Genomic DNA, 27848 nt, shown 5'->3' with positions numbered 1-27848 from the left:
AGACCTGCCGGCGCGCTTCGAGGCGTCGGCAGCCGGAGATGGCTTCTCTATCGATGAGATTGCCAACTCCGCCAATAGCCCTGGGTCTCCGTCTCCCGGCTTGAATGGCTGGCTCTCGTCCTCGGTGGGTGAGAGTCCTTCTGCCGTAGCACCTGCCCCGAAGCTGCTGCTGAAGCTGCTTCGTCGCCCGGGGCGGGGGTGATCGTTGCCGCAGCCAGAGCGAGTGGCGGCGAGCCGCTCGTCGGCCTTCTGTTGCTCCGCAGGCCCACCCCAATCGAGTGGGGTTGTTCGTACCTGTGGAGGGGGGAACCGGAGTTCCGTTTGTAATGGCACTTCGAGTGCCAGTGTTTTTGTTCATTGCGGCTTTCGGGGCCTGAACATGTATGTAATTTTTGGCTCGGAGCCGTGTTTTTTCCTCATTTTCGAGCACTAAGACTCGCCTGTTGATTATCTGAACCGCTTCACCAAGCATGAGTCGCCCCGTGTCAAGGTGACGAGTGAGGTATCCGTATCCCGGAGGCGTAGGAATCTCTCGGCTCGGTCGGCCTTGTTGTCTGAGGCTCCTCTAGCTTAGTTAAAGAACCCCTTGGTCGCTCTTCGACGAGCCGAGGCCAGGGGTAGCGATATCAGCATGAACAGAGGCGGAGTTGGCTCGAAAATGAAACCTGGTTGGCCGGAGCCGAGCCGGGTTGTCCGTTAGCGGGACCGACGCCGGAGTCGATCATTCGAGGCCTCGGGTCGGGCTGACGCCCTTGGAAGATGGTCGGCCGAGGCCCCAGGGGTATCCGGCTGAGCCGCCTGCTCGGGCCAGATTCCCGGAGAAGACCCTGGCGGCGGTGGCCCGGGCGTGGTGATGACGTCGTCCTTCGGAGCGGAGGCCTTCGGACCGCATCGCCGTCCGAGGCTAGGTCGAACCTCGCCGAAGGCGTCGTCGATGCCGAGGGTGCTGCTGCCCCCTTCCAGCGTCAAGACCCGAGCCTGCAGGATCAGAATGTCTTGTAGTGTGTTTCTTCTGCGACCGCCGAGGCCAGAAAACACACCCTCGCTGTGTTGTAAAGTTGTGTCTCCTTTCCTCTTGTTTCGAGTATCTGGACTTTTTTGTCGGTAACAGGGATGTTTGTGCGAGCGAGAGTTGCTTCTCGCGGAAGGTGATGAGTGAGGTATCCGTATCCCGGAGGCGTGGGAGTCCCTCGGCTCGGTCGGCCTTGCCACTTACGCGTACTTTCACCCGTCCATGAGGCCCTGTCACCGACTCAGTCTAGAAGGCCCGAAGGATCGCTTCGGCAGAAGAGCTTCCGAACGTAAAGACTTGTTCGATCCGCGGAGTCACTTTATCCGAACGCGAGTTACTTATCGCAGAAGGTGATGAGTGAGGTATCCGTATCCCGGAGGCGTAGGAGTCCCTCGGCTCGGTCAGCCTTGGCTGCTTACGTGTACTCCGTCGTTTTCAGGATCCACCTTTCGAAATAGTCAGAAAGCACGAAAGATATTCTGACAGAAGAAATCTTTTTTCGAGGAAAATTTCAACGCAGAGGGGGTGCTCCCCCTTTTAGCCCCCGAGGGAGGGTCGGGCTTTGCCGAGGCGAGGCCGACCCTTCCTTTATGACTAAACTTTGCGTGGGTGCGAGGTATATAAACGACTTGAAAACATCTTAAGGGTAGAAGCGACGTAGTTGTTGGATGTTCCAAGCGTTGTCGTAGACCTCGCCTTGGTTGTTGGCCAGCTTGTACGTTCCGGGCTTCAGAACTTTGGTGATGACGAATGGCCCCTCCCAGGGGGGTGTGAGCTTGTGCCTCCCTCGGGCGTCTTGCCGCAGCCGACGCACCAGGTCGCCCACCTGGAGGTCTCGGGGCCGGACCCCTCGGGCGTGGTAGCGTCGCAGGGACTGCTGGTACCTCGCCGAGTGTAGTAAGGCCTTGTCCCGAGCCTCTTCCAGCTGGTCCAGCGAGTCTTCTCGGCTAGCTTGGTTGCTTCGATCTCTGTAGGCCCTCGTCCTCGGGGAGCCGTATTCCAGGTCAGTGGGCAAGACAGCCTCGGCCCCGTAGACCAGGAATCACGGCGTGAAACCCGTGGCTCGGCTCGGTGTTGTCCTCAGGCTCCAGATCACCGAGGGGAGTTCCTTCATCCATCGCTTGCCGAACTTGTTGAGGTCGTTGTAAATCTGAAAGGGAAATGTGCCCTTGGGCCATTTCTAAGTATTTTGGTGATTAAGTGCCAACTCAAGTGCTTAAATGTGAATCTATGCATATGAATGGACAAAGTGCAAAACAAGGGCAAAGGTATGTTTCTAATACTTAGTACATTGATTTTGAGTACTAATATACTTGTCTAAGTATTGGAAACAGGAAGAAAAAGAATAGAAAAGAGTTGGCTGTGTACAGCCAAGAGGCTGTTTCGGTCTGGGGCACCGGACTGTCCGGTGGGGCACCGGACAGTGTCCGGTGCGCCAGGCAGCCTCGGCCGAAGTGGCCGCTCTCGGGAATTCGCCGACGGCGTACGGCTATAATTCACCGGACTGTCCGGTGTGCACCGGACTGTCCGGTGAGCCAACGGTCGGCCGAGCCAACGGTCGGCCGCGGATTCTGCGCGCGACACGTAGCCAAGCCAACGGTCGGAAGGAGGCACCGGACTGTCCGGTGTGCACCGGACTGTCCGGTGCGCCAGATCTGCAACGGTCGGCAACGGTCGGCTGCGCCTGTTAAGGAAAGAAATCGGGCACCGGACAGTGTCCGGTGCGCCCGACGACAGAAGGCAAGGATGGACTTCCAGATTTGTTCTCAACGGCTCCTAGCTGCCTTGGGGCTATAAAAGGGACCCCTAGGCGCATGGAGGAGATAACCCAAGCATTCCTTGAGCACTCTTGATCACTCACACATCAATCTTGCGCACTTGTTCGACATTCTAGTGATTTGAGCTCCGTTCTAGTGTGCTAGTCTTTCGAGCTCAAGTCTGGGTCTTGTGTGTGCGTATTCGCTGTGATCTTTGTGTGTGTGTGAGTTGCTAATCCTTCCTTGCTCTGTGATTCTGTGTGAACATCTTTTGTAAGGGCGAGAGGCTCCAAGTTGTGGAGATTCCTCGCAAACGGGATTGAGAAAAGAAAAGCTAGAACACCGTGGTATTCAAGTTGATCATTGGATCACTTGAGAGGAGTTGAGTGCAACTCTCGTCCGTTGGGACGCCACAACGTGGAGTAGGCAAGCTTTGTACTTGGCCGAACCACGGGATAACCACCGTGTCATCTCTGTGATTGATTTCTTGTGGTTATTGTGTTGTGACTCCTCTCTAGCCACTTGGCATTAACTGTGCTAACTCTTAACCAAGTTTTGTGGCTTAAGTTTAAGTGTTTACAGGATCACCTATTCACCCCCCCCCCTCTAGGTGCTCTCAATTGGTATCAGAGCCGTTCTCTTCAAGAAAAGGACTAACCGCCCGAAGAGATGGATCCTAAGGGGAAGGGAATCGTGATCAACGATAAGGAGAAGGAGTCCTTCGTCAACGAGTCCAAAGATGACAAGCCTACCGACTCTGGCTCGGGTCATAGACGAAAGGAAGGGAAGAAGAAGAAGACGAGGCGCATCAAGGAGATCGTCTACTACGACGACAATGATGAGTCTACTTCTTCCCAAAAGGACGATGACCACAACGACTACGAGCAAAGGAAACCGGTTAATTCTAACTTTTCCTTTGACTACTCTCGTATTCCGCAAAGTTCAAATTCACATTTGCTTTCCATTCCACTCGGCAAGCCCCCACACTTTGATGGGGAGGACTACGGATTTTGGAGTCACAAAATGCGTAGTCACCTATTTTCTCTCCATCCTAGTATATGGGAGATTGTAGATAGTGGAATGCACTTTAATAGTTCGGATAGTCCTATATTCATTAATGAACAAATTCATAAGAATGCACAAGCTACTACTGTTCTTCTAGCTTCATTGTGCAGGGATGAATATAACAAAGTGAGTGGCTTGGATAACGCCAAGCAAATCTGGGATACCCTCAAGATCTCTCATGAGGGAAATGACGCTACCTTGCTCACCAAAATGGAGTTGGTGGAAGGCGAACTTGGGAGATTTGCTATGATAAGGGGGGAGGAGCCAACTCAAACATACAACCGGCTCAAGACCCTTGTCAACAAAATAAGGAGCTACGGAAGCACGCGATGGACGGACCACGACGTCGTCCGCCTAATGCTAAGGTCCTTTACCGTTCTTGATCCTCATTTGGTGAATAACATTCGTGAGAACCCCAGGTACACCAAAATGTCGCCCGAAGAAATTCTTGGAAAATTTGTAAGCGGGCGGATGATGATCAAGGAGGCAAGGTACGTCGATGACGCGTTGAACGGTCCAATCCATGAGCCTCAACCCATTGCTCTCAAGGCAACGAGGAGTAAGGAGGCGCTACCAAGCAAGGTGGCGCAAGTTGAGGCGGCCGGGCTCAATAATGAGGAGATGGCCCTCATCATCAAGCGCTTCAAGACGGCGCTTAAAGGTCGCAAGGGACAGCCAAGCAAGACCAAGACAAAGGAGAAGCGCTCGTGCTTCAAATGTGGTAAGATTGGTCATTTCATTGCTAACTGTCCCGATAATGAAAGTGACCAGGAAAAGGGGAACAAGAGGGAGAAGAAGAAGCATTACAAGAAGGCCAAGGGCGAGGCACATATCGGAAAGGAGTGGGATTCGGATTGCTCCTCCTCCGACTCCGACAATGAAGGACTCGCCGCCACTGCCTTCAACAAATCAGCCCTCTTCCCCAACGAACATCACACTTGCCTCATGGCAAGAGAGAAGAAGGTAATCACTCGTAATGATAGTACCTATGATTCTTCTAGTGATGATGAGTCTAGTGAGGATGAAGTAGATTACTCTAGTTTGTTCAAGGGACTAGATAGATCTAAAATTAATAAGATTAATGAGTTGATTGATGCTTTGAATGACAAGAATAGATTACTAGAAAAACAAGAGGATCTTTTATATGAGGAGCATGATAAATTTGTTAGTGCACAAAATTCTCTTGCTTTAGAAATTAAAAGGAATGAAATGCTCTCTAGTGAATTATCTGCTTGTCATGAAACCATTTCTACTTTACAAGGTGCTAACAATGATTTAAATGTTAAATTAGAAGTAGCAAATAAATCCAATTCTTGTGTAGAACATGTTACAATTTGTACTAGGTGTAAAGATTTTGACATTGATGCCTGTAGTGAACACTTAGTTTCAATTTCCAAATTAAATGATGAATTGGCTAGTCTTAATGCTCAACTTAAGACTAGCAAAAGTGATTTTGATAAGTTAAAATTTGCAAGGGATGCCTATACAATTGGAAGACATCCCTCAATTAAGGATGGACTTGGCTTCAAGAGGGAAGCCAAGAACTTAACAAGCCATAAGGCTCCCATTCCCGCTAGGGAGAAAGGGAAGGCCCCTATGGCTGCTAGTGTTAAAAAGAACCATGCATTTTTGTATCATGATAGGAGAAATTCTAGAAATGCTTTTAGAAGTTATGATGCTTTTGATTCACATGCGTATGATTCTTATGCTATGACTGCTTCTAGTTCTCATGTTGTGCATGATAGAAAGGTTGGTAGAAGAAATGTTGTTCACAACATGCCTAGGAGAAATAATGTTAATGCTCATAGGAAAGTTAATGGACCTTCTACAATTTATCATGCCTTAAATGCTTCCTTTGCTATTTGTAGAAAGGATAGGAAGATAGTTGCTAGGAAGTTAGGGGCAAAATGCAAGGGAGACAAGACTTGCATTTGGGTCCCTAAGAATATTTGCACTAACCTTGTAGGACCCAACATGAGTTGGGTACCTAAGACCCAAGCCTAAATTTGCCTTGCAGGTTTATGCATCCGGGGGTTCAAGCTGGATTATCGACAGCGGATGCACAAACCATATGACGGGGGAGAAGAAGATGTTCACCTCCTACGTCAAGAATAAAGATTCCCAAGATTCAATAATATTCGGTGATGGGAATCAAGGCAAGGTAAAAGGGTTAGGTAAAATTGCAATTTCAAATGAGCATTCTATCTCTAATGTGTTCTTAGTAGAAAGCCTTGGATATAATTTACTATCTGTTAGTCAATTATGCAACATGGGGTATAACTGTATGTTTACAAATGTAGATGTGTCTGTCTTTAGAAGAAGTGATGGTTCACTAGCTTTTAAGGGTGTATTAGACGGCAAACTTTACTTAGTCGATTTTGCAAAAGAAGAGGCCGGTCTAGATGCATGCTTAATAGCTAAGACTAGCATGGGCTGGCTGTGGCATCGCCGCTTAGCACATGTGGGGATGAAGAACCTTCACAAGCTTCTAAAGGGAGAACACGTGATAGGATTAACTAATGTGCAATTCGAAAAGGATAGACCTTGTGCAGCTTGTCAGGCAGGGAAACAGGTGGGAGGAGCACATCACAGCAAGAATGTGATGACCACTTCAAGACCTCTGGAGCTGCTGCATATGGACCTCTTCGGACCCGTCGCCTATCTGAGCATAGGAGGAAGTAAGTATGGGTTAGTTATTGTTGATGACTTTTCCCGCTTCACTTGGGTGTTCTTTTTGCAGGATAAGTCTGAAACCCAAGGGACCCTCAAGCGCTTCCTAAGGAGAGCTCAAAACGAGTTTGAGCTCAAGGTGAAGAAGATAAGGAGCGACAACGGGTCCGAATTCAAGAATCTTCAAGTGGAGGAATTCCTTGAAGAAGAAGGGATCAAGCATGAGTTCTCCGCTCCCTACACACCACAGCAAAATGGTGTGGTAGAGAGGAAGAACAGGACGCTCATCGATATGGCGAGGACGATGCTAGGAGAGTTCAAGACCCCCGAATGCTTTTGGACGGAAGCCGTGAACACGGCTTGCCACGCCATCAACAGGGTCTACCTTCATCGCCTCCTCAAGAAGACATCGTATGAGCTTCTAACCGGTAACAAACCCAATGTATCATACTTTCGTGTTTTTGGGAGTAAATGCTACATTCTAGTAAAGAAGGGTAGAAACTCTAAATTTGCTCCCAAAGCTGTAGAAGGGTTTTTATTAGGTTATGACTCAAATACAAAGGCGTATAGGGTTTTCAACAAATCATCGGGTTTGGTTGAAGTCTCTAGCGACGTTGTATTTGATGAGACTAATGGCTCTCCAAGAGAGCAAGTTGTTGATTGTGATGATGTAGATGAAGAAGATGTTCCGACGGCCGCTATTCGAACCATGGCGATTGGAGAAGTACGGCCACAGGAACAACAGGAACAAGATCAACCTTCTTCCTCAACCATGGTGCATCCCCCAACTCAAGACGATGAACAGGTTCATCAAAAGGAGGCATATGATCAAGGGGGAGCACAAGATGATCATGTGTTGGAGGAAGAAGCGCAACCGGCACCTCCAACCCAAGTTCGAGCGATGATTCAAAGGGATCATCCCGTCGATCAAATTCTAGGTGACATCAGCAAGGGAGTAACTACTCGTTCAAGATTGGTTAATTTTTGTGAGCATTACTCTTTTGTCTCTTCTATTGAGCCTTTCAGGGTAGAAGAGGCCTTGCTAGATCCGGACTGGGTGTTGGCCATGGAGGAGGAACTCAACAACTTCAAGCGCAATGAAGTTTGGACACTGGTGCCTCGTCCCAAGCAAAATGTTGTGGGAACCAAGTGGGTGTTCCGCAATAAACAGGACGAGCACGGGGTGGTGACGAGAAACAAGGCTCGACTTGTGGCAAAAGGTTATGCCCAAGTCGCAGGTCTGGATTTCGAGGAGACTTTTGCTCCTGTGGCTAGGCTAGAATCTATTCGTATCTTGCTAGCATATGCCACTCACCATTCTTTCAGGTTGTTCCAAATGGATGTGAAGAGCGCTTTCCTCAACGGGCCGATCAAGGAGGAGGTGTACGTGGAGCAACCCCCTGGCTTCGAGGATGAACGGTACCCCGACCACGTGTGTAAGCTCTCTAAGGCGCTCTATGGACTTAAGCAAGCCCCAAGAGCATGGTATGAATGCCTTAGAGATTTCTTAATTGCTAATGCTTTCAAGGTTGGGAAAGCCGATCCAACTCTTTTTACTAAGACTTGTAATGGTGATTTGTTTGTGTGCCAAATTTATGTCGATGACATAATATTTGGTTCGACTAACCAAAAGTCTTGTGAAGAGTTTAGCAGGGTAATGACGCAGAAATTCGAGATGTCGATGATGGGCGAGTTGAACTACTTCCTTGGGAAGCAACTCAAGGATGGCACCTTCATCTCCCAAACAAAGTACACGCAAGATCTGCTAAAGCGGTTTGGGATGAAGGACGCCAAGCCCGCAAAGACGCCGATGGGAACCGACGGACACACAGACCTCAACAAAGGAGGTAAGTCCGTTGATCAAAAAGCATACCGGTCCATGATAGGTTCTTTGCTTTATTTATGTGCTAGTAGACCGGATATTATGCTTAGCGTATGCATGTGTGCTAGATTTCAATCCGATCCTAAGGAGTGTCACTTAGTGGCAGTGAAGCGAATTTTGAGATATTTAGTCGCTACGCCTTGCTTCGGGCTCTGGTATCCAAAGGGGTCTACCTTTGACTTAGTGGGATACTCAGACTCCGACTATGCTGGATGTAAGGTCGATAGGAAGAGCACATCGGGGACGTGCCAATTCTTAGGAAGGTCCCTGGTGTCATGGAATTCTAAGAAACAAACTTCCGTTGCCCTATCCACCGCTGAGGCCGAGTATGTTGCCGCAGGACAGTGTTGCGCGCAACTACTTTGGATGAGGCAAACCCTCCGGGACTTTGGCTACAATCTGAGCAAAGTCCCACTCCTATGTGATAATGAGAGTGCTATCCGCATGGCGGAGAATCCTGTTGAACACAGCCGCACAAAGCACATAGACATCCGGCATCACTTTTTGAGAGACCACCAGCAAAAGGGGGATATCGAAGTGTTTCATGTTAGCACCGAGAACCAGCTAGCCGATATCTTTACCAAGCCTCTAGATGAGAAGACCTTTTGCAGGCTGCGAAGTGAGCTAAATGTCTTAGATTCGCGGAACCTGGATTGAATTGTAGCATACATGTGTTTATGCCTTTGATCATGTTCATTCTGCATTTTGTTGCTTATTGTGGTGCTCAAGTTGTACAAACACTCCCTGGACCTCACAAGTCCGTTGCAAAGTGATGCACATGTTTAGGGGGAGATGTGTTACAACTTGACCCTTTGAGACTAACCATATGCTTGAGTTTGCTTGATTTAGTCTCGAAGGAGAACTGAAAGGGAAAAGGTGGACTTGGACCGTGAAAGACTTCCACTGCACTCCGATGAGAGGGTAACTCATTCCAAGTTCATCTTATTAACTCTTATTGCCATTTGCTCTTAATTGAAGATTTTGGTGAGGCAATGGGGTTAAACGGCCAAGATTGATCCCGTTTTGGTGCTTGATGCCAAAGGGGGAGAAAATAAAGGCCAAAGTGATAAATGGATCAGCTACCACTTGAGAGATTTTGAAAATAGTAGAATAGAGCTTTTTGTTTTGGCAAAACTCTTTTATTGTGTCTCTTGTCAAAAGTTGGCTTCTTATGGGGAGAAGTGTTGATTATGGGAAATAGGGGGAGTTTTTGAAATTCTTGATCAATCTCTTTTGGAATGACTCTCTTTATGCTTCAACATGTGTGTTTGACTTAGAGATAGAGAGTTGAGTTTGATTTGCAAAAACAAACCAAGTGGTGGCAAAGGATGATCCATATATGCCAAAATTGAATAAAACTCAAATTCGTTTTAGTTGAAGTGATTTTGCACTTGTTCTAGTTGCTTTATGTTGTGTTGGCATAAATCACCAAAAAGGGGGAGATTGAAAGGGAAATGTGCCCTTGGGCCATTTCTAAGTATTTTGGTGATTAAGTGCCAACTCAAGTGCTTAAATGTGAATCTATGCATATGAATGGACAAAGTGCAAAACAAGGGCAAAGGTATGTTTCTAATACTTAGTACATTGATTTTGAGTACTAATATACTTGTCTAAGTATTGGAAACAGGAAGAAAAAGAATAGAAAAGAGTTGGCTGTGTACAGCCAAGAGGCTGTTTCGGTCTGGGGCACCGGACTGTCCGGTGGGGCACCGGACAGTGTCCGGTGCGCCAGGCAGCCTCGGCCGAAGTGGCCGCTCTCGGGAATTCGCCGACGGCGTACGGCTATAATTCACCGGACTGTCCGGTGTGCACCGGACTGTCCGGTGAGCCAACGGTCGGCCGAGCCAACGGTCGGCCGCGGATTCTGCGCGCGACACGTAGCCAAGCCAACGGTCGGAAGGAGGCACCGGACTGTCCGGTGTGCACCGGACTGTCCGGTGCGCCAGATCTGCAACGGTCGGCAACGGTCGGCTGCGCCTGTTAAGGAAAGAAATCGGGCACCGGACAGTGTCCGGTGTGCACCGGACTGTCCGGTGCGCCCGACGACAGAAGGCAAGGATGGACTTCCAGATTTGTTCTCAACGGCTCCTAGCTGCCTTGGGGCTATAAAAGGGACCCCTAGGCGCATGGAGGAGATAACCCAAGCATTCCTTGAGCACTCTTGATCACTCACACATCAATCTTGCGCACTTGTTCGACATTCTAGTGATTTGAGCTCCGTTCTAGTGTGCTAGTCTTTCGAGCTCAAGTCTGGGTCTTGTGTGTGCGTATTCGCTGTGATCTTTGTGTGTGTGTGAGTTGCTAATCCTTCCTTGCTCCGTGATTCTGTGTGAACATCTTTTGTAAGGGCGAGAGGCTCCAAGTTGTGGAGATTCCTCGCAAACGGGATTGAGAAAATAAAAGCTAGAACACCGTGGTATTCAAGTTGATCATTGGATCACTTGAGAGGTGTTGAGTGCAACTCTCGTCCGTTGGGACGCCACAACGTGGAGTAGGCAAGCTTTGTACTTGGCCGAACCACGGGATAACCACCGTGTCATCTCTGTGATTGATTTCTTGTGGTTATTGTGTTGTGACTCCTCTCTAGCCACTTGGCATTAACTGTGCTAACTCTTAACCAAGTTTTGTGGCTTAAGTTTAAGTGTTTACAGGATCACCTATTCACCCCCCTCTAGGTGCTCTCAAAATTCGAGGCTTGAGCCCTTGTAGAATCATGCCGTTGGCACGCTCTACTTGCCCATTCGACATGGGATGAGCAACGGCGGCCCAGTCCACCCGGATGTGGTGGTCCTCGCAGAAGTCCAAGAATTTTCTGTCGGTGAACTGGGTGCCGTTGTCGGTGATGATGGAGTTCGGGACCCCGAAGCGATGGATGATGTTGGTGAAGAACGCCACCGCCTGCTCGGACCTGATGCTGTTCAGAGGTCGGACCTCGACCCACTTGGAGAATTTGTCGATGGCGACCAGCAGGTGCGTGTAGCCCCCGGGCGCCTTCTGTAAGGGGCCGACGAGGTCCAGACCCCACACAGCAAAGGGCCAGGTGATGGATATCGTCTGCAGAGCCTGAGCGGGCAGGTGGGTCTGCTTCGCATAGAATTGACACCCTTCGCAGGTGCGGACAATTCTAGTGGCGTCAGCCACCGCCGTCGGCCAGTAGAAGCCTTGTCGGAAAGCATTCCCGACGAGGGCTCGAGGCGCTGCGTGATGGCCGCAAGCCCCCGAGTGTATCTCTTGCAGGAGTTCCTGACCTTCGGCGACGGAGATGCATCGCTGGAGGATGCCCGAGGGGCTGCGGTGGTAGAGCTCCTTCTCTTCGCCCAGCAAGACGAACGACTTGGCGCGTCGCGCTACCCGCCGAGCCTCGGCTCGGTCGAGGGGCAGCTCTCCTTGGCGGAGATATTGCAGGTACGGGGTCTGCCTATTTCGATCAGGCGTGACCCCGCTCTGCTCCCCCTCGATGCGCAATGCCTCGCCCTCGGTGGCCGAGGGTACCTCGGGCTGAACCGAGGGTGCCTCGGGCCGAGCCGAGGGTGCCTCGGGCTGGACCGAGGTCGCCTCTGGCTCGGGCGAGTCGTCGATCTTGACGGAGGGTTGATGCAGATCCCGGGAGAAGACGTCCGGGGGAACCGTTGTTCGCTCCGAGGCTATTTTAGCCAGCTCGTCCACAGTCTCGTTGTAGCGCCGAGCGATGTGGTTGAGCTCGAGCCCGTAGAACTTGTCTTCCAGGCGCCGAACCTCATCGCAGTAGGCCTCCATCTTCGGGTCGCGGCAGTGGGAGTTCTTCATGACTTGGTCGATGACGAGCTGCGAGTCACCGCGAGCGTCGAGGCGTCGGACCCCTAGCTCGATGGCGATCCGCAACCCATTGACCAGAGCCTCGTACTCAGCCACATCGTTTGACGCCGGGAAATGGAGGCGCAGAACGTAGCGTAGGTGCTTCCCGAGGGGCGAGATGAAGAGCAGGCCCGCGCCGGCTCCTGTCTTCATCAGCGACCCGTCGAAAAACATGGTCCAGAGCTCCGGTTGGATCGGAGCCGTCGGTAGCTGGGTGTCGACCCATTCGGCTACGAAGTCCGCCAAGACCTGGGACTTGATGGCCTTCCGAGGGGCGAACGAGATTGTCTCGCCCATGATTTCCACCGCCCACTTTGCAATCCTGCCCGAGGCCTCTCGGCACTGGATGATCTCCCCCAGGGGGAAGGATGACACCACAGTTACCGGATGAGACTCGAAGTAGTGTCGCAACTTCCGCCTCGCCAGGATCACTGCGTACAACAGCTTTCTGAATTTGTGGGTAGCGGATCTTGGTTTCGGACAGTACCTCGCTGACGAAGTAGACTGGCCTCTGAACGGGTAATGCATGCCCCTCTTCTTGCCTCTCGACCACAATCGCGGCGCTAACCACCTGAGTGGTCGCGGCGACGTAGACCAAGAGGGCTTCTCCGTCAGCTGGAGGCACCAAGATAGGCGCCTTTGTGAGGAGCGCCTTCAGGTTCTCGAGAGCTTCCTCGGCCTCAGGGGTCCAAGTGAAGCACTCGGCCTTCCTTAAGAGGCGGTACAGAGGCAGACCTCTTTCGCCGAGGCGTGAGATGAAGCGGCTCAGGGCCGTGAGACATCCCATGACCCTCTGTACGCCTTTTAAGTCCTTGATGGGCCCCATGCTGGCGATGGCTACGATTTTCTCCGGGTTGGCTTCGATGCCCCGCTCGGAGACGATGAACCCCAAGAGCATGCCTCGGGGCACCCCGAAGACACACTTCTCAGGATTGAGCTTGATGCCTTTCGCCTTGAGACATCGGAATGTCACTTCAAGGTCGGAGAGGAGGTCGGAGGCTTTCCTCGTCTTGACTACGATGTCATCGACGTAGGCCTCGATCGTGCGATCGATGTGTTCGCCGAACACATGGTTCATGCACCGCTGGTACGTCGCACCCGCATTCCTCAAACCGAACGGCATGGTGACATAGCAATACATGCCGAAGGGCGTGATGAAAGAAGTCGCGAGCTGGTCGGACTCTTTCATTTTGATCTGATGATACCCTGAGTAGGCATCGAGGAAAGACAGGGTTTCGCACCCAGCAGTGGAATCCACGATTTGATCGATGCGAGGCAGAGGGTAGGGAACCTTCGGACATGCTTTGTTGAGACCAGTGTAGTCTACACACATCCGCCATTTCCCCCTTTCTTTCTCACAAGCATAGGGTTGGCAAGCCATTCGGGATGGAATACCTCTTTGATGAACCCTGCCGCCATTAGCTTGTGGATCTCCTCGCCTATCGCTCTGCGCTTCTCCTCGTCGAATCGGCGCAGAGGCTGCTTGACCGGTCGGGCTCCGGCCCGAATATCCAGCGAGTGCTCGGCGACATCCCTCGGTATGCCGGGCATGTCCGAGGGACTCCACGCGAAGACGTTGGCGTTCACGCGGAGAAAGTCGACGAGCACTGCTTCCTATTTGGGGTCGAGCCCGGAACCGATCCGGAACTGCTTGGAGACGTCGCCACTGGGGTCGAGGGGGACGGCCTTAACCGTCTCCGCTGGCTCGAAGTTGCTGGCGTGACGCTTCATGTCTGACACCTCTTTGGAGAGGTTCTCCAGGTCGGCGATGAGGGCCTCGGACTCGGCGAGGGCCTCGGCGTACTCCACGCACTCCACGTCGCATTCGAACGCGTGTTTGTACGTGGGGCCGACGGTGATGACCCCGTTGGGGCCCGGCATCTTGAGCTTCAGGTAGGTGTAGTTGGGGACGGCCATGAACTTCGCGTAGCATGGCCTCCCCAGTACCGCGTGGTAGGTTCCTCGGAACCCGACCACCTCAAACGTCAGAGTCTCTCTTCGGAAGTTGGAGGGCGTTCCGAAGCAGACGGGAAGGTCGAGTCGTCCGAGGGGCTGGACGCGCTTCCCGGGAATGATCCCGTGGAAGGGCGCAGCGCCTGCCCGGACGGAGGACGGATCGACGCGCAGGAGCCTGAGGGTCTCGGCGTAGATGATGTTGAGGCTGCTGCCCCCGTCCATAAGGACCTTGGTGAGCCTGACGTCGCCGATGACGGGGTCGACGACGAGCGGGTATTTCCCCGGGCTCGACACGTGGTCGGGGTGGTCAGCTTGGTCGAAGGTGATGGGCTTGTCGGACCAGTCCAGGTAGACTGGCGCCGCCACCTTCACCGAGCATACCTCCCGGCGCTCTTGCTTGCGATGCCGAGCCGAGGCATTCGCCGCATGCCCACCGTAGATCATGAAGCAGTCGCGGACCTCGGGGAACTCTCCTGCTTGGTGATCTTCCTTTTTGTCGTCGTCGCGGGCCCTGCCACCCTCCGCGGGTTGCCCGGCCCTGTGGAAGTGACGCCGAAGCATGACGCACTCCTCAAGGGTGTGCTTGACGGGCCCCTGATGATAGGGGCACGACTCCTTGAGCATCTTGTCGAAGAGGTTGGCACCTCTAGGGGGCTTCCGAGGGTTCTTGTACTCGGCGGCGGCGACAAGGTCCGCGTCGGCGGCGTCGCGTTTCGCTTGCGACTTCTTCTTGCCTTTCTTCTTGGCGCCGCGCTGAGTAGACGCCTCGGGAGCATCTTCCGATGGGCGGCCCTGGGGCTGCTTGTCCTTTCGGAAGATAGCCTCGACCGCCTCCTGGCCAGAGGCGAACTTGGTGGCGATGTCCATCAGCTCGCTCGCCCTGGTGGGGGTCTTGCGACCCAACTTGCTCACCAAGTCGCGGCAGGTGGTGCCGGCGAGGAACGCGCCGATGACATCCGAGTCGGTGATGTTGGGCAGCTCGGTGCGCTGCTTCGAGAATCGCCGGATGTAGTCCCGGAGAGACTCTCCCGGCTGCTGTCGGCAGCTTCGGAGGTCCCAGGAATTCCCGGGGCGCACGTATGTGCCCTGGAAGTTTCCGGCGAAGGCTTGAACCAGGTCATCCCAGTTGGAGATCTGCCCCGGAGGCAGGTGCTCCAACCAGGCGCGAGCGGTGTCGGAGAGGAACAGGGGGAGGTTGCGGATGATGAGGTTGTCATCGTCCGTTCCACCCAGTTGGCAGGCCAGGCGGTAGTCCGCGAGCCACAATTCCGGTCTCGTTTCCCCCGAGTACTTTGTGATAGTAGCCGGGGGTCGGAACCGGGTCGGGAACGGCGCCCGTCGGATGGCCCGGCTGAAGGCTTGCGGACCGGGTGGTTCGGGCGAGGGACTCCGATCCTCCCCGCTGTCGTAGCGTCCCCCACGCCTGGGGTGATAGCCTCGGCGCACCTTCTCATCGAGGTGGGCCCGACAGTCGCGATGGTGGTGCTCGTTGCCGAGGCGGCCCAGGGCCGCAGGCGCGGTGTTGCGCGTGCGCCCGGTGTAGACCGAGGCTTCCCGCATGAATCGGGAAGTCGCGGCATGAGGTTCCGAGGGGTATCCCTGCCTTCGGGAGGCAGAGCTCTCGACCCGTCGGACCGCAGCGTCTTCCAGGAGATTCTTGAGTTCTCCCTGGATTCGCCGACCCTCGGTGGTTGATGGCTCCGGCATCGCGCGGAGAAGCATCGCTGCCGCCGCCAGGTTCTGACCGACCCCACTGGATGCAGGTGGTGGCCTGACCCTGACGTCGTTGGCGACGCGGTGCTGGAGACCCTGAGGCAGGTGACGTATTTCTCTGGCCGAGGGTTGGCCCACCCCTGCCTGCCCCGCGTCCCGGCGGATCGGCTCAAGCGCCCCTGCTCCCTCGTCGATCCTGGCCTACGCCCCGCGGACTTACTCGAGCTGTGGGTCGTAACCCCCCGCCGGAACGGGGACCACAGCTAGCTCCCGCGGGATGTCGGCGCGAGGCACCGGCCTAGGGAGATCACCGTCCTCCGGCATGCCGAGATGATTGCCTTCGGAGTGATCCCCTAGATCGACGTGGAAACATTCGCGGCTTGGGCCGCAGTCCTCGTCGTCGAGGCTGCGGCTACCGCCGGAACAGTCGGAGAGGCAGAAGTCACATGCGGTCATGAAGTCCCGCATGCCACTGGGTTGCCAAGTCCAGAGAAATCCCAACAGATGCTGGGGTCGTCGTCTTCCTCGGACCCAGAGGGCCCGTAGGTCGAGACGTCCGTCAACCGGTCCCAAGGCGACCGCATGCGAGACCCCAGAGGGTTTGAGACCGCATGCGTCGTCCATTTGCTCGGGTTTGGCGTGTCGCGGGGAGATGGCGCTCGTCTTCGTCTCAGACGCGAGGTCCATGCCCGGTGCACCCCTCGTTGGGACGCTGGGGACGTCAACTCGCTCGACAGCCGACGAGGCGCGGCCTCCTGCTGGGCCCTGGTTGCCCCGCTCCCTCCTCCGTTGGCGGGGGAGAGGACGGAGCGAGCTTGAACGTTGTTCTTCCACCACGCGGGGAAGACGTCGTCGATTCCGCCGCCGGCGGGCGGGTTGCCTACCGCCTTTGTCGTTGTCGCGCGGTGGTGGAAGGAGTTTCATGTCGTAGCTGCTGTCGAGGGACATGAACTCAAGACTCCCGAAACGGAGCACCGTCCCGGGTCGGAGAGGTTGCTGGAGACTGCCCATCTGGAGCTTGACGGGAAGCTGTTCGTCAACACACAGCAGGCCCCTACCTGGCGCGCCAACTGTTGGCGTTTCGAGACCGGGGGTCCCTCAGGCCGACGAGTGAGTGCCGCGTGCCCCAGCCCAGATGGGTCGAGCGCGTGGGCGAGCACAAAGGGGGGAGAGGAGCGAGGCGGCCGGAGTCCGGCGTGAGAGTGGTGGGAATCCCGCGGCCTTCGTGTTCGTCCCGCGCCCAGGTCGGGTGCGCTTGCAGTAGGGGGTTACAAGCGTCCACGCGGGTGAGGGAAGCGAGCGGCCCCAAGAGAGTGCCTGTCTCGTCCTCGTCCTCGCGCGGCCAACCCTCTCTAAGAGGGCCCTGGTCCTTCCTTTTATAGGCGTAAGGAGAGGGTCCAGGTGTACAATGGGGGTGTAGCGAGGTGCTACGTGTCTAGCGGGGGAGAGCTGACGCCCTAAGTACATGCCAATGTGGCAGCCGGAGAGTTCTTGGCACCCTGCTGGTGTGATGTCGTGGCCGTCGGAGGAGCGACGGTGCCTGGCGAAGGGACAGCTGTTGGAGCGGTCGAGTCCTTGCTGACGTGCGCCTGCTTCCGTAAGAGAGCTGGGAGCCGCCGTCGTCACAGAGCGTGCGGGGGCGCCATCATTGCCTATCTGGCGGAGCTAGCCAGATGGGACATCGGTCTTGTTCCCTACGGCCCGAGGCGGCTCGGGGTAGGGTGATGATGGTGCTTCCTGTTGACGTGGCTGGCCTGCGCCCTAGGTTGGGCGACGTGGAGGCTCCTCCGAAGCCGAGGTCGAGTCTGTCTTCCGTAGCCGAGGCCGAGCCCCTGGGTCGGGCGAGGCAGAGGTCGTTCGGCGGAGGCCAGGGCGGAGTCCGGTCGGGCGAAGCGGAGTTCGTCGTCTTCTGGGGCCGAGCCCGAGTCCGAGCCCTGGGTCGGGCGGAGCGGAGTTCGTCGTCTTCCGGGACTTAGCCCGAGTCCGAGCCCTGGGTCGGGTGGAGCTTCCTATGGCGCCTTTGGCAGGGCCTGACTTCCTGTCAGTCTCACTCTGTCGAGTGGCGCTGTAGTCGGAGTGGCGCAGGCGGCGCTGTCCTTCTGTCAGACCGGTCAGTGGAGCGGTGAAGTGACGGCGGTCACTTCGGCTCTGCCGGAGGGCGCGCGTCAGGATAAGGTGTCAGGCCACCTTTGCATTAAATGCTCCTGCGATTCGGTCGGTCGGTGTGGCGATTAAGTCAGGGTTGCTTCTTAGCGAAGGCAGGGCCTCGGGCGAGCCGGAGAGGTGTCCGCCGTTGAAGGGGGGCCTCGGGCGAGACGGAAATCCTCCGGGGTCGGCTGCCCTTGTCCGAGGCTAGGCTCGGGCGAGGCGTGATCGAGTCGCTCGAATGGACTGATCCCTGACTTAATCGCACCCATCAGGCCTTAGCAGCTTCATGCTGATGGGGGTTACCAGCTGAGAATTAGGAGTCTTGAGGGTACCCCTAATTATGGTCCCCGACAAAAACAAACATGGCCCCAAGGGAATTCGAACCCGCGACCCCTCACGCAAATGCGAACAATAGCTACAGCTACAACACATGTGTGTTTATGTCTACATCTATGACAAGAAAAACTTCTACTATATTTCTTCCAAGCCCACCTGCTACCCTTGCATAATACATAGTAGTAGATAAGTATCACCGAGATTCTTGAATTATATTTTTGGATGGAGGGAGTAGTATTTAAAGAGCCTTACATGCAATTTCTTTTGTTTGAATAATGTTTTCAACTTAAAATTCTTTTTTTTTGCATGTGTGTCATTTATTCTCCGTAATATTTTTTCCATGGATCTGACTTGTGAGTCATTTTCATAAACCAACACCAAGGATGAATTCATGTTTCTTACTTGCAAACCTCAAACAAACATCACCAACAGGAGGCGCTCGTGTTGGCGTTACTCATCGACGATGAGAAGAGGCTTGTCGAATGCCAGTTCGACCTCTGAAGCAGTCCTACGTGCCCGCATGCGTCGCTGTGTACGACAAACTCCGGCGTAGCCACCGCTTGGACACAGTCCAGAGCGGCTGTACCGCGCTGTCCATCGTCAAGTAGGGGGACCTCATGATCATCGCCAACGTCGGCGACTCTCGGGTTGTTCTGAGACTGCATACGACGACGACGCCATCACGACGTCTAGCTCATCGTCCACCTGAAGGCCAACCTGTCATGTAAGTCGCTACTGACCGGCCATGAATTATTGTGTGTTGGGACGATGGTCTTGCTGACGTTTGTGTGACCATCCTCGAACATGATGTATGTAGAGGAGTAGCGCATCCGGTGGTTCAATGGCAAGGTGTACTACCTCGCTGATGAGCCCGGGGTGCGCTTCGTCTGGCAGCCCAGTCAAGAGTCATAGGTACTCGCCATGTCGCGCGCGTTTGACGACTACTATATCAAGTACTGTGGCATCATCTCGGCGCTGGAGGTGACGCAGCGGAGGACCGACAACAATGATCAGTTCGTCATCCTCGCCACCGTCAGGGTAGCTTTTATGTCGGTCTGTCTTTAATTCTCTTCGCAAACACACACTTGTTTTTTGGTTAAGTAAGTGTGTATGGCGTTGTGTGTCTGATGACTGACGATGTATGAGAGAATTTCTTCCGGTAGGTATGAGACGTGCTCTTCAATGATGAAACTATGCAAATCGTGTAGTGATTGAACAACTAGATTAAAATAACAAAATTTATGTATAGTCATATCCTAAATAGATTATAAAACATTTTTTATAACAGTATAACACACATTATATATATAAATTATTATAGTATTATATGTTTTTGTTGCACACGTAGTAGAAGTTTAATAACGATGTGTTTTTACCACTCGATTTATCTAAGGAAGATGTGCGCTTATGCCGCTCACGGATTGGTGGTTGCTCATGATTGGCCTCACACGATCGAGAAAAAAAGCTGGGATGGGACGTCAAGATAGGATGCTGACGTTGATATATCTATCCACAGTCCACAGTACTGATGGAGATTTGCAATAAGCTTTCGTGGGGATTATTGGTCTTTAATTATAAGTGCTTGGCCAGTGGGGCCCAGTTTGTGTTTTTTTTTCTTAGCACCGGAGAAAAAGCTAGCTTCCGGTCCTCACTCGGTGCATGTAGAAAGGCGTAGACAACGGCTAACGAAAGGAGATCCACCAGGCTGAAAAAAAAAATGCAGTGCAGGTGGAAAAAGAAAACGACTGAAAATCGAAGTAACACATTCAGCCACCTCTAAACACCTGTATTTTCTCAAGTACCCACTTATGCCTTCGTTTCTCTTTCTTGAGGTAAATGAGCTCCAGTGAATTGTACGGTCGCTTTTTTTTTTGCTAGTTTTTGAGCCGTATAGCACTGTACAACTTGGGCTAGTTTTTGAGCCATATAGCTATCATCAGCAGCAGCAGCAGCTGTTTTGTGGGCGGATATACTCCAGGTTTGATGATTCTCCTAATCTGATGGTCCGAGACTTGCCAATCATCTCCTCTCTATAACGCATGATTGAGGTGCTGCGCAACGTCGTCTGGCGTGTGTTGTGTTGTGTTGTGATGCACAAAACAAACAGCGCACGTGTAGTGTAGCGTAGCGAGTTCATCATCTTCGGTAGCCGTATATGACAATTAAGTATATTATTATTATTATTATTATTATTATTATGATTATTATTATGATTATTATTATTTCTCGAACTGTACTTCAGCTTACCAGCGATCGCGTGGTCGTGGCGTGTGGATTTGACCTGGGGAAGAAAAAAAAACGAAAATAAGGTGCGCGCGCTCGAGAGGGAATATTAGGTACGGGTGCTCGTCAAACGCTTGGTGGCGCAATGCAACGTCCTCTTCACGAACATTTGTTAAAAAGTTGTGATAAAAGTAGCTTGTAATCCTAGCCAGTGGACGCGGCATAATAGTGAGATTATATAGCTCCGGAGTTCTGAAAAGGATGTCACTAGGTCGGTCGGAGTTTAGACTCTACAGTACGTGTCGATACTCGGTGACCATGAGATCGCAGCAGTAGTGGCCTTCCGTTTACTGACCGCGTAGAGAGATAGATTGCACTCAAAAAATGTATTAGCTTCGTTTCATAAATATATAACATTGTTAACTCTTTTTTCGAAAACTTTTACCACTACTTTTTAATTCAAAAATATAAAATTATGAGTGAAATATAAACTAGCTTAAGTGATAAAATAAATCATAAACAAATAAATGATAATTCTTTTTTTAATTAAACGTGTGGTGAATTTTTTTTTTTAAAAAAAAGTCAGCGGTGTTATATATTTACGAACGGAGAGAGTATATGGTGAAAGTGGGAATGGTGTATGTAAGAGACACGGAGCAAAGTAGAAATTACATGTATGTGTTGACGCTTTTTCGGAGCGCCAAATACTCAACAAGAACCGGCGGCGGTGCTCTCTGGTCAGGCGTGGACGGTCGGTCCGCGGCACAGGGCCGGACGGTCCGCGACCTGGCTTGAGGCGGCGGTGCTCTCTGGTCAGGCGCGGACGGTCCGCGGCACAGGGACGGACGGTCCGCGACCTGGTGCAGGAGCTCGGGTTCCCTGCCTGACGGCCGGACGGTCCGCGCCCTGGGGCCGGACGGTCCGCGCGTGCGCAGGGGCCGCGGAAGATCGCCGGCGGCGCCTGGATCTCGCTCCAGGGAGGGACCCCGTCGGGGAGGAGAGATCCTAGGGGTTGTCTAGGCTCGGGCCGGCCGACCTAGACTCCTCTAATCGGCGTAGAGTCGAAGAGAGGCGAAGAATTTGGGGATCGAGAGGCTAAACCTAAACTAGACTATAACTACTCCTAGGATAAAATGCGAAATAGAAGTTGTATTGATTCGATTGATGGGGGTTCAATCGGCTGTAGCCCTTCATCTATATAAAGGGGGAGGTCTGGATCCGCTTCAAACTGATTTCCGAGTTAATCCCGCGGTTTTAGGTAACAAATCCCGCGAGAAACTAGGAACCCTAACTGATTCTGCGCACGCGCGGACCGTCCGCGCCACCACCGCAGACTGTCCGGACCGCGGACCGTCCGCACTGCTCTTTTTAGAGCTCAACATATGCCCCCTGCCTTTTGGTGAAGGTTGACGAACCAAAAGCATATGAACTAAACCTGATGTAGGTCACCGGCTTTTCGATATGGAGATTATTCAATAAAGCACCAATATGAAGGCCGTTTCAGATTGTATCTTTCTCGGCCATGACCATTTGATCAATGGATCAAAAGGAATAGAATGGAGGCGCCCCCCAGTCTGGATAGACGAAGGGACTATACATGTACCATGGATTCATCATCGTGCCATTCCATGTTTGAACAGATAATATACCGACGATGAGTAAATAGGTGAAAAGTACCCTGGTTTCATAGAATGAATAGGCGATGCTTGTTGTGCCGCCTTTCGGGTCATTTTGTTTGACCGTTTTGTTTTAGCAGGTGACAGGGGTTTCTTTGTTGACCGATCACGTGGAACAGTCTTTTTGCTAGTATTTTTGGAGAGCAACTGATCAAAAGTAGGATTGGCTTTGATCAGCCGATTATATGTGCTTTGACCTTGCGCCTTTTTCCTTGCTTTGTGTAGAGGTTGACGCCTTTGGTCATAGGTGGACTGTCCGGCTGAGTTAGCCGGACCGTTTGTCTGAGCACCAGATTGCCCGCACGTAGGTGCCGGACCATCTACGATGCTGGGGCTAAGCTGATGTGTTTGGTTCATTAACTGTGCCTGCCCCCCAGCGTCTTCGGACTTTTTAGCCTTCTCGTCCGAAGCCTTTCGAGCAATCTCCTTTTGTGATATATCTGACATGCGAGGATTGCTGATGACGATGCCCTTGCCTTTGCCTTTATCGGGCATTTTGGGCCGAACCAAGACCTTTTTGCATGTGAGTTCTATTGTATTAACAGGAAAGGGTTGTGTGTCTACTTGCATCTCCTGAAAAGCCAATCGACCCTCATTTATGGCCGATTGTATCTGTCGACGAAAAACATTACAATCATTGGTGGCATGAGAAAAGGAATTATGCCACTTACAATAAGCACGCCTCTTTAATTCATCAGGAGGAGGAATAGTATGAGTTAATTTAATGTTGCCGTTTTTCAGTAACTCGTCAAATATTTTATCGCATTTGGCAACATTAAAAGTAAACTTAACTTCTTCTTGTCGATTCTTTCGAATCGACTGTAAAGCAGAACACGCTGAAGGTTTAGCCTGTCCTGGCCAAACCAGTTCGGCGGTATATACATCCGTGGATTTATCGTCCGAATTATCGTATCCCACTAGATGCATCTTATGGCTAGCCGATTTTGATGTTTCCTTACTTCGGCTTTCACAGGTCATAGCCCGCTGGTGTAAGTGCACTAGCGAAAAGAATTGGGTGCCATCTAATTTTTCTTTTAAGTAGGGTCGCAACCCATTGAAAGCTAGCCCCGTCAGTTGTTTTTCTGCGACATGAATCTGAAAGCATCGGTTTCTAGTGTCCCGGAATCTCCGGATATAGTCATTAACCGATTCTTCAGGACCCTGTCGGACTGAAGCTAAGTCAGCCAATTCTAACTCATGTTCTCCTGAGAAGAAGTGTTCATGAAATTTCTGCTCTAATTCTTCCTAGGAGTTAATAAAGTCTGGTGGCAAAGCTGCGTACCATGCAAATGCAGTATCAGTAAGGGACAACGAGAATAAACGAACGCGGTAGGCTTCCCCATCAGCCAATTCTCCCAAGTGTGCTATGAATTGGCTTATATGTTCGTGTGTGCTTTTCCCACCTTCACCAGAAAACTTAGAGAAGTCTGGTATTCTAGTTCCCTGTGGATATGGCACGGTGTCGAATCGGTGGCTATAAGGCTTCCGATACGATTGCCCTGTACCTGACACACTAACACCGAGTTTGTCCCTGAACACCCCAGCTACTTCGTCTCTGATCCTCTCCGCCATGTCTGGCGACCATCCATTGAGTTTGTGGGTGGAAATCTCAGGTTGCCTGACATCACTCCGTCGGCTTTCCTCCCAGGGATGTTTGAGGTGTGTGTTAGGTGTCCTATTAATGTCACCAGCTCCTGCCCTATACCTCTCAGGCTCTCTTGTGACCGAACAGTATTCAGCCCTATGTCCATGAGGTGGTATGGTATGATTATAATGTGTTGCTGGTGGGGCACCATAATGTTGTTGCGATGAATGTGGAAACTGTGCATATTGCGCAGTTCTCGGCTCTGCGTACGCATATTCGGATGGTCCGGCATAAGAGGCCGGATGGTCCGCGACCTGGCCAAACGGTCCGAAGGTATATCCGGAATGCCCAGCCGTATAAGGTGTTACGTGGGTAGTCTCGTACCCAGACCGTCTGTCGTAAAGAACTGGACGGTCCGCGATCGGTCCGAATGGTCCAGGGTTGTACCCGGACGGATCGGTCATATATGGCGCGACTTGGGCAGTCTGCACGTGGACTCGTGTAGAGTCGGATGGTCCGGCGTAATACATCGGCCGGTTCATGCCATATCCGGACGGTCCGACGTAAGATGGCGGACGGTCCGCAACATATCCGGACGGTCCGGCGTGATGCGCCGGACGGTCCGTGATGGGGCCGAATTGTTCGGGGTTGTATCCTGATGGTCCGGCCATGTACGGTGCGACCTGAGTGTTTTGTGTGCGGGACTGCATCGGGTCGGACGGTCCGGCGAAACACGTCGGACGGTCCGCGATATAACCGGACTATCTAAGATGATGCTCGGACGGTCCGGTCGTGTCCAGTACCTGCCGCGTGCCTAGTGGTTGCGGCTGTGATGGTGACACGAAAGTGTGCATCGGCATACCATATGATGGCTGGGTCAAGGGTGACCCATTTATAGCCGATGTGTTTGACGCAGGTGGTTCTGTATTAGACTCTCGCGATGGAAAGCTAGGAGCAGCTGATTTCTCGTGTGCACGTAAATGCATTTTAATAGATTCATCTACATATTGCTTTAACTGATCTCCTCGTTGATCCATGAAAGTCGTAAGAGATAGATCTGGAGTACTTACAGCGGGACCCTGAAGTGGAGGTAGGAGAGATTCCATATTGATCTCCCCTTGACGGACGATCTTCTGGTGGCGATCTACCGTGAAGTGTGACAAGTACTTGTCCGCCGCCTCCTTGTGCCGTTCGGAGAGTTTATGCAGCAGTTCCGCCTCTTCCTTGTCGCGTTGTTCGTTCCATTGCCGCATCACCTCCTTCTCATGGCGCATTACGAGACCTTCAAAGGGCCTTTGGTCATCAGCCGGGAGCGCCTCCATGGCCGGCTTGATGATGTTGGTGGTGGAGATCTTGGTGTGATCCTTAGAACCGGCCATCTATGGGCCGATTTTTAGCAGGTCTAGACACCTAATCCCCAGCGGAGTCACCAAAAAGTATGTTGACGCTTTTTCGGAGCGCCAAATACTCAACAAGAACCGGTGGCGGTGCTCTCTAGTCAGGCGCGGACGGTCCGCGGCACAGGGTCGGACGGTCCGCGACCTGGCGTGAGGCGGCGGTGCTCTCTGGTCAGGCGCGGACGGTCCGCGGCACAGGGCCGGACGGTCCGCGACCTGGTGCAGGAGCTCGGGTTCCCTGCCTGACGGCCGGACGGTCCGCGCCCTGGGGCCGGACGGTCCGCGCGTGCGCAGGGGCGGCGGAAGATCGCCGGCGGCGCCTGGATCTCGCTCCCGGGAGGGACCCCGTCGGGGAGGAGAGATCCTAGGGGTTGTCTAGGCTCGGGCCGGCCGACCTAGACTCCTCTAATCGGCGTAGAGTCGAAGAGAGGCGAAGAATTTGGGGATCGAGAGGCTAAACCTAAACTAGACTAGAACTACTCCTAGGATAAAATGCGAAATAGAAGTTGTATTAATTCGATTAATGGGGGTTCAATCGGCCGTAGCCCTTCATCTATATAAAGGGGAGGTCTGGATCCGCTTCAAACTGATTTCCGAGTTAATCCCGCGGTTTTAGGTAACAAATGCCGCGAGAAACTAGGAACCCTAACTGACTCTGCGCACGCGCGGACCGTCCGCGCCACCATCGCAGACTGTCCGGACCGCGGACCGTCCGGTCTCGGGGCCGGACCGTCCGCAATGCTCTTTTTAGAGCTCAACAGTATGTTTACCAACGAATGTGCACAGCAAGCAGCGTGCTGCGTGCAGAGGAGGCTCGAGTCCACGTTAACGCGCGTACGCACGGACGGACCGCGGCACGCCCAGCACCCTCCGTGTTCCCCGTCGGGCTATATGCTCGCACCGAAACCGAGCTGGCCAGAAGCCGTTGGCGTCGTCGCCAGTTCGCCACCGGCGACCTGTCGGTCTCGGCTTTAATGTGCGTGCAAATCGGGGAACCACGCCCGCGCCCGCGATGGACGACGCGAATCACTGCTGGCCCTGGCGGCCGTGGTTCGCTCGATCGGTTGGTGCCTGGCGCGTGCACTGCTCGGGAAGTCGGGGGGCGTCCGCGTCCAGGTCCAGTCAGCCCAAGGACCCAGGGAAATGAGTGCGCGCACGCGACCCTGGCAACGGGCAGGGGCGCAACGGCTAGTTTCATGGCGCCCCCGGCAGAAAACGCCACTGGACTGACTCGACTGGCATACAGTCTACACAGCAGCGCCACGGTGGGTTGGGCCGTTGGGGTGAGTGCGCCTGGGGCCCTTTTCCTGCAGGGAATCGGCGAGCGAGTACTGAGTGACTCCTCCGTGCGCAACTGGCCCTCCGTGCCGGTTGTTGTCCCTGCCTAGTAGTGCCTACCGACTCACTGACGGTGATTTCCGCCTCTCTGTCTGTCTGTCCGCTAGTGCTGTCCGAGTCCCGATCATCAAAAGAAAAGAAAAAAAAAGTGTTGTCTGGATCCAGGTCCAACGGCTACCGTCAGGAGTCAACAGTGAACTTCTGACCTGGACTGGACCAGTTCATGCACCTACGGATTTTCTGACACGGCTGTATATCATTCACTATCACTTCACTTTTACCAATTCGTCTACCGTTCTATAGAGATGCATTTGACTTGCTAAACGTGGACAGATGAACCTTAACGCACTCGCCGTAACGCACTGCACACACAGCTTCTGAACCGGAACAATATCTAAGGCCTTTTTCGCGATCGTGGCTTCGTGATGCAGTGTAGTGTGTACCCTATGCCAGTTTCGCCTACTTTAATTCTCCTCGCAAGGGACGGACGCCCCCACGTAGACGTACTAGTAGTAGCAGTCGCCTTTGTCAACCGTCCTTACAAATTCCGCTGACTTCCGAGGAGGCCAGGCCACCGGACGCTGTCCTCGACAACAAGAACACAACGCAACCTGTGCGGGTGTGCTCTTCTTTACGCAAAATGCGACCATACGTACACGCACGCACGCACGTACGTACGTACGTACGGCGGTACGGGCATTCTTACAAGTGAAGTATCCGCGGGACGGGCAGCGGAGGGTAGAAAGAGGGAGGGAGGGTACAGACAGAGAAAGAGTGGAGGAGAAGGCGATGCCAGCAGCAAGTCGCGTTGCCTTTGCCTTGCCTGCCGCTGAGTCAGCACGGCCCGGCGTGGGGCGAGCGATGGCAATAATATTGCTGGGGGAAGAGAACACGACCGGTTTTGTGGTGTGGGCGGCCCACGGCCTGTGGTCGGCAGGAAAGCGAGAGAGCTGCCTGCGGGGCCGAAAGGGACGCGTGGTCCGGCCCAAAAAACGACCGACCAGCGTGCGGCCGCTCCACTCCATCACCATCCCCATCACCATCCATTATCCCAGTCCAGTCCAGCCACGTGCAGAGAGGCAACCATCAACGACGGACGGGGGTCTGCCTGCGTGCGGTGCGGATGCGGATGCGGATGCGGTGAAAGTTGGCAGTTGCGCCGACGACGACGAAGACCTCGTGCTCTGCTGCTCCGCATCTTCGCGTTTTGTTTTGGTCGGTGGGGTGATCACCCCGTCGGTGGCCCGCCACTGCCG

Source organism: Zea mays, chromosome 6, assembly GCF_902167145.1.
Source record: "Zea mays cultivar B73 chromosome 6, Zm-B73-REFERENCE-NAM-5.0, whole genome shotgun sequence".
Taxonomy (NCBI): Eukaryota; Viridiplantae; Streptophyta; class Magnoliopsida; order Poales; family Poaceae; genus Zea; species Zea mays.
This window is presented reverse-complemented; position numbering follows the sequence as displayed.